Below are 10,108 nucleotides of genomic sequence, written 5' to 3'. Positions count from 1 at the left end.
TGTGTCTTAGGCTGCGCCTAGGGCTAGGGTTAGGGTTACGCCTAGGGTTAGGGTTCAGAAAACCACAAAGCCCAGAGCTCCAGGGACACTGACAATGCAAAAGGAATGCCAAGGGGAGCGCGGTACTGCCCCAACACACCAGCCTCAATGGCTTCCTCATTGGAACCAACTCAGCCCAATGCTGTGTCTTAGGCTGCGCCTAGGGCTAGGGTTAGGGTTACGCCTAGGGTTAGGGTTCAGAAAACCACAAAGCCCAGAGCTCCAGGGACACTGACAATGCAAAAGGAATGCCAAGGGGAGCGCGGTACTGCCCCAACACACCAGCCTCAATGGCTTCCTCATTGGAACCAACTCAGCCCAATGCTGTGTCTTAGGCTGCGCCTAGGGCTAGGGTTAGGGTTACGCCTAGGGTTAGGGTTCAGAAAACCACAAAGCCCAGAGCTCCAGGGACACTGACAATGCAAAAGGAATGCCAAGGGGAGCGCGGTACTGCCCCAAAATTGCAGCCTCAATGGCTCCTCATTGGAACCCAACTCAGCCCAATGCTGTGTCTTAGGCTGCGCCTAGGGCTAGGGTTAGGGTTACGCCTAGGGTTAGGGTTCAGAAAACCACAGAGCCCAGAGCTCCAGGGACACTGACAATGCAAAAGGAATGCCAAGGGGAGCGCGGTACTGCCCCAAAATTGCATCCTCAATGGCCTCCTCATTGGAAGCCAACTCAGCCCAATGCTGTGTCTTAGGCTGCGCCTAGGGCTAGGGTTAGGGTTACGCCTAGGGTTAGGGTTCAGAAAACCACAAAGCCCAGAGCTCCAGGGACACTGACAATGCAAAAGGAATGCCAAGGGGAGCGCGGTACTGCCCCAACACACCAGCCTCAATGGCTTCCTCATTGGAACCAACTCAGCCCAATGCTGTGTCTTAGGCTGCGCCTAGGGCTAGGGTTAGGGTTACGCCTAGGGTTAGGGTTCAGAAAACCACAGAGCCCAGAGCTCCAGGGACACTGACAATGCAAAAGGAATGCCAAGGGGAGCGCGGTACTGCCCCAAAATGCAGCCTCAATGGCCTTCCTCATTGGAACCCAACTCAGCCCAATGCTGTGTCTTAGGCTGCGCCTAGGGCTAGGGTTAGGGTTACGCCTAGGGTTAGGGTTCAGAAAACCACAAAGCCCAGAGCTCCAGGGACACTGACAATGCAAAAGGAATGCCAAGGGGAGTGCGGTACTGCCCCAAAATTCCAGCCTCAATGGCTTCCTCATTGGAACCCAACTCAGCCCAATGCTGTGTCTTAGGCTGCGCCTAGGGCTAGGGTTAGGGTTACGCCTAGGGTTAGGGTTCAGAAAACCACAAAGCCCAGAGCTCCAGGGACACTGACAATGCAAAAGGAATGCCAAGGGGAGTGCGGTACTGCCCCAACACACCAGCCTCAATGGCTTCCTCATTGGAACCCAACTCAGCCCAATGCTGTGTCTTAGGCTGCGCCTAGGGCTAGGGTTAGGGTTACGCCTAGGGTTAGGGTTCAGAAAACCACAGAGCCCAGAGCTCCAGGGACACTGACAATGCAAAAGGAATGCCAAGGGGAGCGCGGTACTGCCCCAACACACCAGCCTCAATGGCTTCCTCATTGGAACCCAACTCAGCCCAATGCTGTGTCTTAGGCTGCGCCTAGGGCTAGGGTTAGGGTTACGCCTAGGGTTAGGGTTCAGAAAACCACAAAGCCCAGAGCTCCAGGGACACTGACAATGCAAAAGGAATGCCAAGGGGAGCGCGGTACTGCCCCAACACACCAGCCTCAATGGCTTCCTCATTGGAACCCAACTCAGCCCAATGCTGTGTCTTAGGCTGCGCCTAGGGCTAGGGTTAGGGTTACGCCTAGGGTTAGGGTTCAGAAAACCACAAAGCCCAGAGCTCCAGGGACACTGACAATGCAAAAGGAATGCCAAGGGGAGCGCGGTACTGCCCCAACAACCAGCCTCAATGGCTTCCTCATTGGAACCCAACTCAGCCCAATGCTGTGTCTTAGGCTGCGCCTAGGGCTAGGGTTAGGGTTACGCCTAGGGTTAGGGTTCAGAAAACCACAAAGCCCAGAGCTCCAGGGACACTGACAATGCAAAAGGAATGCCAAGGGGAGCGCGGTACTGCCCCAACACACCAGCCTCAATGGCTTCCTCATTGGAACCCAACTCAGCCCAATGCTGTGTCTTAGGCTGCGCCTAGGGCTAGGGTTAGGGTTACGCCTAGGGTTAGGGTTCAGAAAACCACAAAGCCCAGAGCTCCAGGGACACTGACAATGCAAAAGGAATGCCAAGGGGAGCGCGGTACTGCCCCAACACACCAGCCTCAATGGCTTCCTCATTGGAACCAACTCAGCCCAATGCTGTGTCTTAGGCTGCGCCTAGGGCTAGGGTTAGGGTTACGCCTAGGGTTAGGGTTCAGAAAACCACAAAGCCCAGAGCTCCAGGGACACTGACAATGCAAAAGGAATGCCAAGGGGAGCGCGGTACTGCCCCAAAATTGCATCCTCAATGGCCTCCTCATTGGAACCCAACTCAGCCCAATGCTGTGTCTTAGGCTGCGCCTAGGGCTAGGGTTAGGGTTACGCCTAGGGTTAGGGTTCAGAAAACCACAAAGCCCAGAGCTCCAGGGACACTGACAATGCAAAAGGAATGCCAAGGGGAGCGCGGTACTGCCCCAACACACCAGCCTCAATGGCTTCCTCATTGGAACCCAACTCAGCCCAATGCTGTGTCTTAGGCTGCGCCTAGGGCTAGGGTTAGGGTTACGCCTAGGGTTAGGGTTCAGAAAACCACAAAGTCCAGAGCTCCAGGGACACTGGGACACTGACAATGCGAAAGGAATGCCAAGCGGATTACGGTACTGCCCAAACCTTGCTCCCTGCTCTTCTTTCTGCTTGGCACTCGCCTCAGCCCAAATATAGAGGAGTGTTCACTTGTGGAGTACATCCAGCATTCGACTGTCTGCTCTGATAGTGAGACTGGCCAATTTTATAAGTCATTATTTTCATAAAGTTATTTCAGCTAAGGAAAGCAAACTACAGGAAAATATAGGAATTTTCCACATTTACATTTCAGTTTATGCCATGCAGAGCATCAAGGATTAGAATTTTATCAAATGCAGGAAGAGGATACTAAGGATATTTCAAAGAAGAAATTTACTGTTGTTCACCTCCTAAAGCCATAGCGCAGGACAAGGACTTGGGCACCACATATGCTATGGAAGTAGCACCAGCACATGGCTGTTGCTTTTTATTGCACTTACTGCCTGCACTGTAAAATCAGTGAGGTCCAACAAGAAAAAAGTGCTTCTTCTCTTGGTACAGCTCAACAGGACTTAGTACAGCTAAGTTTGCAGTTTGGGGGTTTATATAGGGATTACTACATCAGACAAGCAAGAAGCAGCACCTTGTTGAGGAAAATTAACAATATTGCTGAGAATATTTCCTAGATCAGGACATTTTTATACTGCTTAGAGAAGAAGTAAAAAAGACTGTATCTGCTTGAATCATTCCTATTTTACTTGACAGTTATCTAGCCTGGCAAGGAGGCTTTAGAATTTTGCCTCTCCCTCCACTTCCCAGGGCTAACTTTAAATGATACACCCAGCACTCTGCAGCAGTGTTAGATTTTTTACGTTATTGTTTCTGTTACTTCTGGCACTGTTATACCATTGTGTTGGTATATAACCTGCTGGCATGGTATCACCATCCATCTACCTGAGACCAGGATCTTACCCCCATATCTCTTCTGTCCCTGTATTTCCCAGCAGCTCCAAAGCTTGGCAAGCCCTGATGCCACCCCAATATGGATATCACCGTGACAGAGCAACAAGCACCAGGTACTGCAGCACTAGAAATAAGTCATGGGGAGAGGTGATGATGAAGATGACAATTCTCAAGTGAAAAATGGCAAATTATTCAGAGTATTTTTAGCTAAATATTGTTACTAAAAAAATAGAAATTTAAGCTAAATATACCTTTGTATTTGACCTGCCTCTCCATTACAGAAATTAAATTTGGACAAGCTGCCACAATCTTTCTGCAGTTCCAGCCTCTTTTTCACATGCCTGATAGAAGCAGGAGGTTGCTATTGGCACTGACAGCATCATCACGCCAGAAGCCAACACAAGCAATGTTAAAAGCCTTCCCTCTTTGGTCTCAGAGCAGTGCTCAGCATCAACTTCTCTTTGCCACCACGGGATCAGGTAGGAGCTTTGCCCTGTGGGCCCTACCACATAAGCTTAGTTAGCAGCCAAAGGTCTCCCCCTCCCCAGGAATAAGACTTGTTCTGTTTTGGCTGCTGGAGGTATGTGAACCTCTGCCTGCTCCTTGAAAGTTATTCCTGTAGTTTAAGCATGAAACTGCTACTGCGGGGGTAAGCAACAGCCATGTCAGGTGCAGGGAGTTCCTTCAGACAGTCACCAGTTGCCTTAGTCAGCAACTAAATAAAATAAGATAAAAGACAATTCCTATTTGAAATGGATGTAATGTGCATTACAAAGACTTGTTTCCATGGCATTAAGGCTGACACCTTAATGATATGATTCCTTCATATCACTTCTGTCCATTCATTTTGTCTGACCCGATGTTAAATTAGTTGTTAAAGGAGGTAATACTCTGGAGAGCTGTGCCATGCACAGGTACACCAAACAAAGGCAGCACAGTGGTAAGATACAGGTATGCTCACCATCACTCCTGCACGCATTGTCACAAAAGGAGTGGTCTCTGGCAGAGACGGAGAGATGTCCCCACACTACTCAGGACTAACTGCTCACTGCCCTTGCTTCCATTAAGCATTCAGGCCCACTCATTTCAAACTTTGTTTTGAAAGATGGACTTTTTTTTCAGTAAGGACACCTTTATCACATCTATCTTACCTCACCCCCGCATAGAACCACAGCGAAAATGTTTATGCTCAAAGGTTACATTCCTATATGTGTATGTTAATAAAGAAATAAGGGTGGCCCAAACAGCCAAGGTATGCTAACACTGTTAACAGGATGAGAAGGTTAGGGTGTTTTTCCACTTTCAGGGTAGCTTCTACTTAGGTACTTAACCATGGAGTTAATAGACTACCCAACTGTACACAGCTTGTACGTACTTTTTCCCCCAAGGTTTCACTCAACTGAAAGTCTACTCAAGCTGCCTGTCACCATTTTTTTTCCCCCATGAGAACTTATCCCCTTCTCCTCTTAATAAGTATTTTTCAAATAAAGTTTGATTTCGAATTCTTTACTTTGCATATTCATCAAGTCTGTGTTTCTTTCCCTTTTTACTACAGCACAGTGGCTGATCAAAATCTCATTCTCCTAGCTTGCTTTTGTGACCAGCATAGAAGCATATCCTGTTACCACAAAGTGCCACATCAAATGCACAGAGGGACTTCGTGCCCAGGAGGTATATACCAACCTCTAATCAGAACTTTATTTTGGAAGAAATTACCCAACGTTCTAATAAACTGCTGTCCTGCTGGTACCCAAGCACATGCCATAGAGTGATCCCTGCATTAAAGAGAAAAGGAAAAAAGAGAAATCCATCAGTGTGTGAAACATTAATTGGACAAACAAATATCTTTTGTCTCCTCAGTTATTGACCTATTTAGGACAGGAGTATGTATTTCAAGTTTTACCATACAACTCTTCAACAGAAATGACCTGATATCCTGGTGGGGGCTGATCTGTACAAAAAAAAATTTAAGCTCAAACCAGAAGCTCTTCTAGTTTGTAGAAACTTCTAAACTTAATCATAACCTGGTCATAATAAGCTAGAATTGCCTTACCCCTAAAAGATGAGAAAACAGAAAACAAAGCTAATGAAACACGTAGCCTACTCACCTCCTCACTCTGGCATTTAACTGCAGCCACGGGTTATAAAGATTAAATTCCTGAGGTGGACTGAAACAAGCATTAAGTAATAAACCCCCTAGCAACAGGAGTCAAATGGGTCAGAAGGATTGTTCAAATATTGAAGTTCAACAAAATTCTACCATCTTTAAAAAAAGTGTGTCAGAATATGTTTATGACATGGAGACAAAAGGTGACATACTTTGTCATAGAATTGTTTAGATTGAAAGATCAAGTCCAACCATTAACCTAGCATGGCCATGTTCACCACTAACCCACGTCCCTAAGCACCAAGTCCTCATTGTTTCTGAACACTTCCAGGGACAGTGACTCAACTACTTTTCTGGGCAGCCTGTTCCAGTGAAAAATTTTTCCCTAATATCCAAACTAAACCTCCCCTGGCACAACCTGAGGCCATTTCCTCTTGTCATGTCACTTGTTACCTGGGAGAAGAGACTGACACACACCTGGCTACACCTTCCTTTCAGGCATTTGTAGACAGCCATAAGAGCTCAGGGCTCCCCGCTAAGCCTCCTTTTCTCCAGGCTAACATCCCCAGCTCCCTCAGCCGCTCCTCACAGGACTTGTGCTCCAGACCCTTCCCCTGTTCCGCTGACCTTCTCTGGACATACTCCAGCCCCCCAATGTTCTTCTTGTAGTGAGGGGCCCAAAACTGAACACATGACTGGAGGAGTGGCCTCACCAGTGCCAATTACAGGGGGATGATCACTGCCCTGGTCTTGCTGGCAACACTATTGCTGACACAAGTGCACCTGTCCAAGGTATGAATAGCCAGTTTATCCAGGTGAACTCTGTGGGAGAACATGTCAAAGGAACATGTCAAAGGCTTTACAACAGTCCAAGTAGAAAACATACACAACCTTTCCCTCATCCACTGAGCTTGTCACCTTGTCACAGAAGGAGATCCGTTTGGTCAAGTAGGACCTGCCCTTCACACCCCCCTCCCCACCCCCCCAGCTAGGCTTGATCTCTTGGTTCTCCTGCACATGCCACAGGATGGCACTTAAGATGATCTGGTCCATGATCTTCCCCAACACTAAGATCAGGCTGACAAGCATGTAGTTCCTTGGGTCTTCCTTCTGACTCTTCCTGCAGACAGGTGTCACATTTGCTGACCTCCAGTCAACCAGGACCTCTCTGGTTAGCCAGGACCACTGGTAAATGATTGAAAGTAGCTCAGCCAGTTATTCCACCAGCTCCTTCAGCATCCTTGGGTGGATCCCATCCAGCCCCACTGACTTGAGGATAAGTGGCATGGCAGGTCACTGGCCATTTCCCTGTACATGCTGCATGACAGCTACTCCTGCAAGGGCCCTGTGGTGGCAGTATGTAACTGGCAGCCTCCTGCCACCTGGTGAACATTCAACACTGAGCCCAGAAGAAACGATGCTGAACTGAATTAAAATGAATTGTCCCATTCACAGCAGAAAGCCTTGTGCCTTACATCCCCTCACCTCTCCCCACACTTTATCCCCATCACACCTCCATCCTCCTTTTAAGGAACCCACCAGCCTGGTTGAGTGGAGATGCCACCATTACAGCTGTGCTGGAGCTCCGTGGACACTGTTGCAGTGGGTACATAGTCTTCCAGAGCTGCTGCAGGCATCAACTCCATGTCATGCCCCTCCCCATTTCCATTAGAATCCATACCAGTCAACGACTGTGATACTTTAACTGTCCATCGGTGTGTGGAGACAGCAGCCACAGTGCTGAAAGGTACTTCATGAGAGGGATGAGAGCCTGACAGTACAAGCCCAGCAGTTAGTCCCGAAACTACAAAATTTGTTGCTGGAAATTTTTGTACATAGACAGTTCTTTGTTCTTAGAAACTTGAAAAAGAGTTTTAGGGCAACAAACTTTTTACAGAGCATAAGGCATTTACACTCTATGGTACTGATAGATACTTTTAATTTTTCATCAAGAATCTATAAGCTGTTTCTTCTGCTGAGACATTCCAGGTATAACCAGTAACATAACTGAGCTGACATGAATGACTGGATTATTTCTACTGTTCTCATGAGTAGCAGAGTGGAAATAACTAAATAATTACCACCTGCATTAAAGAGGGAGGAAAAGGCCACTGAAGCTGTATTCCCGAACCTTATTTTAACTTTCAAAAATGATGTTATAAATGCAATCAAAATCCAAAATGCAGTTATGGTAGGAATATGTAGATGGAGGAAGTGTAGCTGAATTTGGATTTTTTGTGGTGAGGAAGACGCATAAACTCTGTCCCACTCCACCTTATTTCAATCTCCGCCCTCACAATTAACAAGAAAGAAGCAGGTGTATGTTGTAACCGCTTGACTCTGCCTAGCAGGCTGCAGCTCCCTGTGAGCACAGCAGGGGTTACCTTGGGCCGTGTGATTAGTCACATCCTGGAGTCCATTTTGGACAGCCCCTCGATCTGGCTCCGGCAGCCAGCAGCTTTACAATGCAGTGGTGATAAAAGAGGTAGAGAAGGGTCTCCCATGAAGGTGGAAAAATGGCTTTATTCACATCTTGTCCTGGTGCCCTCAGAGGCAGAGAGAGAGACCTCGTGGTCTGGGTGTGGGGTGGTTTTGTCAGGAGCCCAGGGGTGGTCCCTGGGCGGGGTTGGGGTACAGGAGCCAATAGGGAGAAACCAAGGGAGTGGCCAAGGCTGGGGCAGGGAACAGGGGGAACATGGCATCACAGAATCAGGGGGTTAACCGGCTACCACAGGTGTGTCTACCTAACTGATCTGACTGGAACAGAGACAAATGTGAGCACAAAGAAGTTCTGGATCAGAAAGAGGTTCCTGAACCAACTAATCTAAGGCATACCTCTTTGCCTTCTCCTGTTGTCTTCATCATAGGGAAAACACTGAAGGAAAAACAAGTTACTTCTACTAAAAGAAAGAGGTCACATATGTAAGTTTATCCCACAGCTGTACAACAAGATACAAACTAAAAGAAAACCTTGTCTTACATGTGCCTTGAGCCTTCTTCCAGCACAGACTTGTCTTTCTTCACAGAACAGATAATCCAGACTTGATTTAATTTCATGGTGTTTAAATATAGGTTAGCTTCTTAACCTGCTTTGTAGAAAACCAAGCCACACCTTGAATGCATTTGTATTTTACACTCTAATCATATTAACATGTGCTTAAAAGGGGGGTGGGGGGAGAATTATTACAGCTGGTGGTGGGGTCCGAGGCTGTGACCCAGGAAGAGGTGACCAGTCCAGGGAGATGGTCCCGAAAGGAATCGCCTGTCCGAGGTCCGGTGTCTTCCTCTCAGCTGTTGGCAGAGGAGCCCTTGCAGAGGCTGTCAGCTCTTTAGTGATTATCAGCTCGTGATTTCAGCTCAGCTCTGCAGGGCAGCCTCTAGGCCAAACCAGACCGGAGAGAGAGACGAGAAGGCCCGTCTGGCTGGTTCCGCACGAAGGTAGCTTTATTGTGGGTCCCCTCCAGCGAAGGGAAGGCCAGGGACGAGTTCTCCCTCTACAGAGGCGAACTGGTCTTTTATAGGGATACAGGGGATCAGCAAGGGGACCAATGGATTACAGAGGGTCTGGGATAGACCAATGGGTTACAGAACGATCTGCATAGGGTCTCCCAAAGGATTGTGGGTCTACTTTTCCTCACCATGACTCAAAAGTCCTTTCCAGGGAGTCCTGCTGGGCGGTTGCAAAATCTCTTATATCAGCAGACATCCCTCCAGGGCAGTGGCTGGGCATATCCCACAGAGAATAATTTGAAAGAGTGTCTACAGTGCTGATCCCTGAAAATCATAGCTAAAATCAACCACCCACAGTAATATTCTAGGAATATAATTATTTCAAATCCCATTTTGACTTTTGTTTGTACTACAATATGTGATTATTCTATTATATAATTACTTTTTCACTTAGGCTAAATTAAGGACATAACTGTTTTTTAATGTGAAAAGAAGCAGAGCACAGGTACCCAGGAGGCTCAGACTGTTTCCCTGTTTACAAAGCTATTCCTAGTGCTGTGTGACATTACACCGTGATCCAGGTTTATATCATGCACTGTGAAGAAATTCTAGACAACCGCACAATACAATACCTCCCTTTACCCACTCTCCCTCTGCACTTTCAATCCAGGATCAAGGCCCTAATTTCAGCAAGAACAATTCTGTACTATATGAATTCTAGGAAAAACAGTTCTACATATTAGCCAATGAGGTTCTTGTTTCTCCTATAAAGTAGGAGAACATCAGGAAATGATCTCTAAGATAGGCAAACATG

The sequence above is a fragment of the Corvus cornix genome, chromosome 1 (genome assembly GCF_000738735.6).
Source record: "Corvus cornix cornix isolate S_Up_H32 chromosome 1, ASM73873v5, whole genome shotgun sequence".
Lineage (NCBI taxonomy): Eukaryota > Metazoa > Chordata > Aves > Passeriformes > Corvidae > Corvus > Corvus cornix.
The sequence above is the reverse complement of the archived record's forward strand: the minus strand, read 5'-3'. Positions refer to the sequence as shown.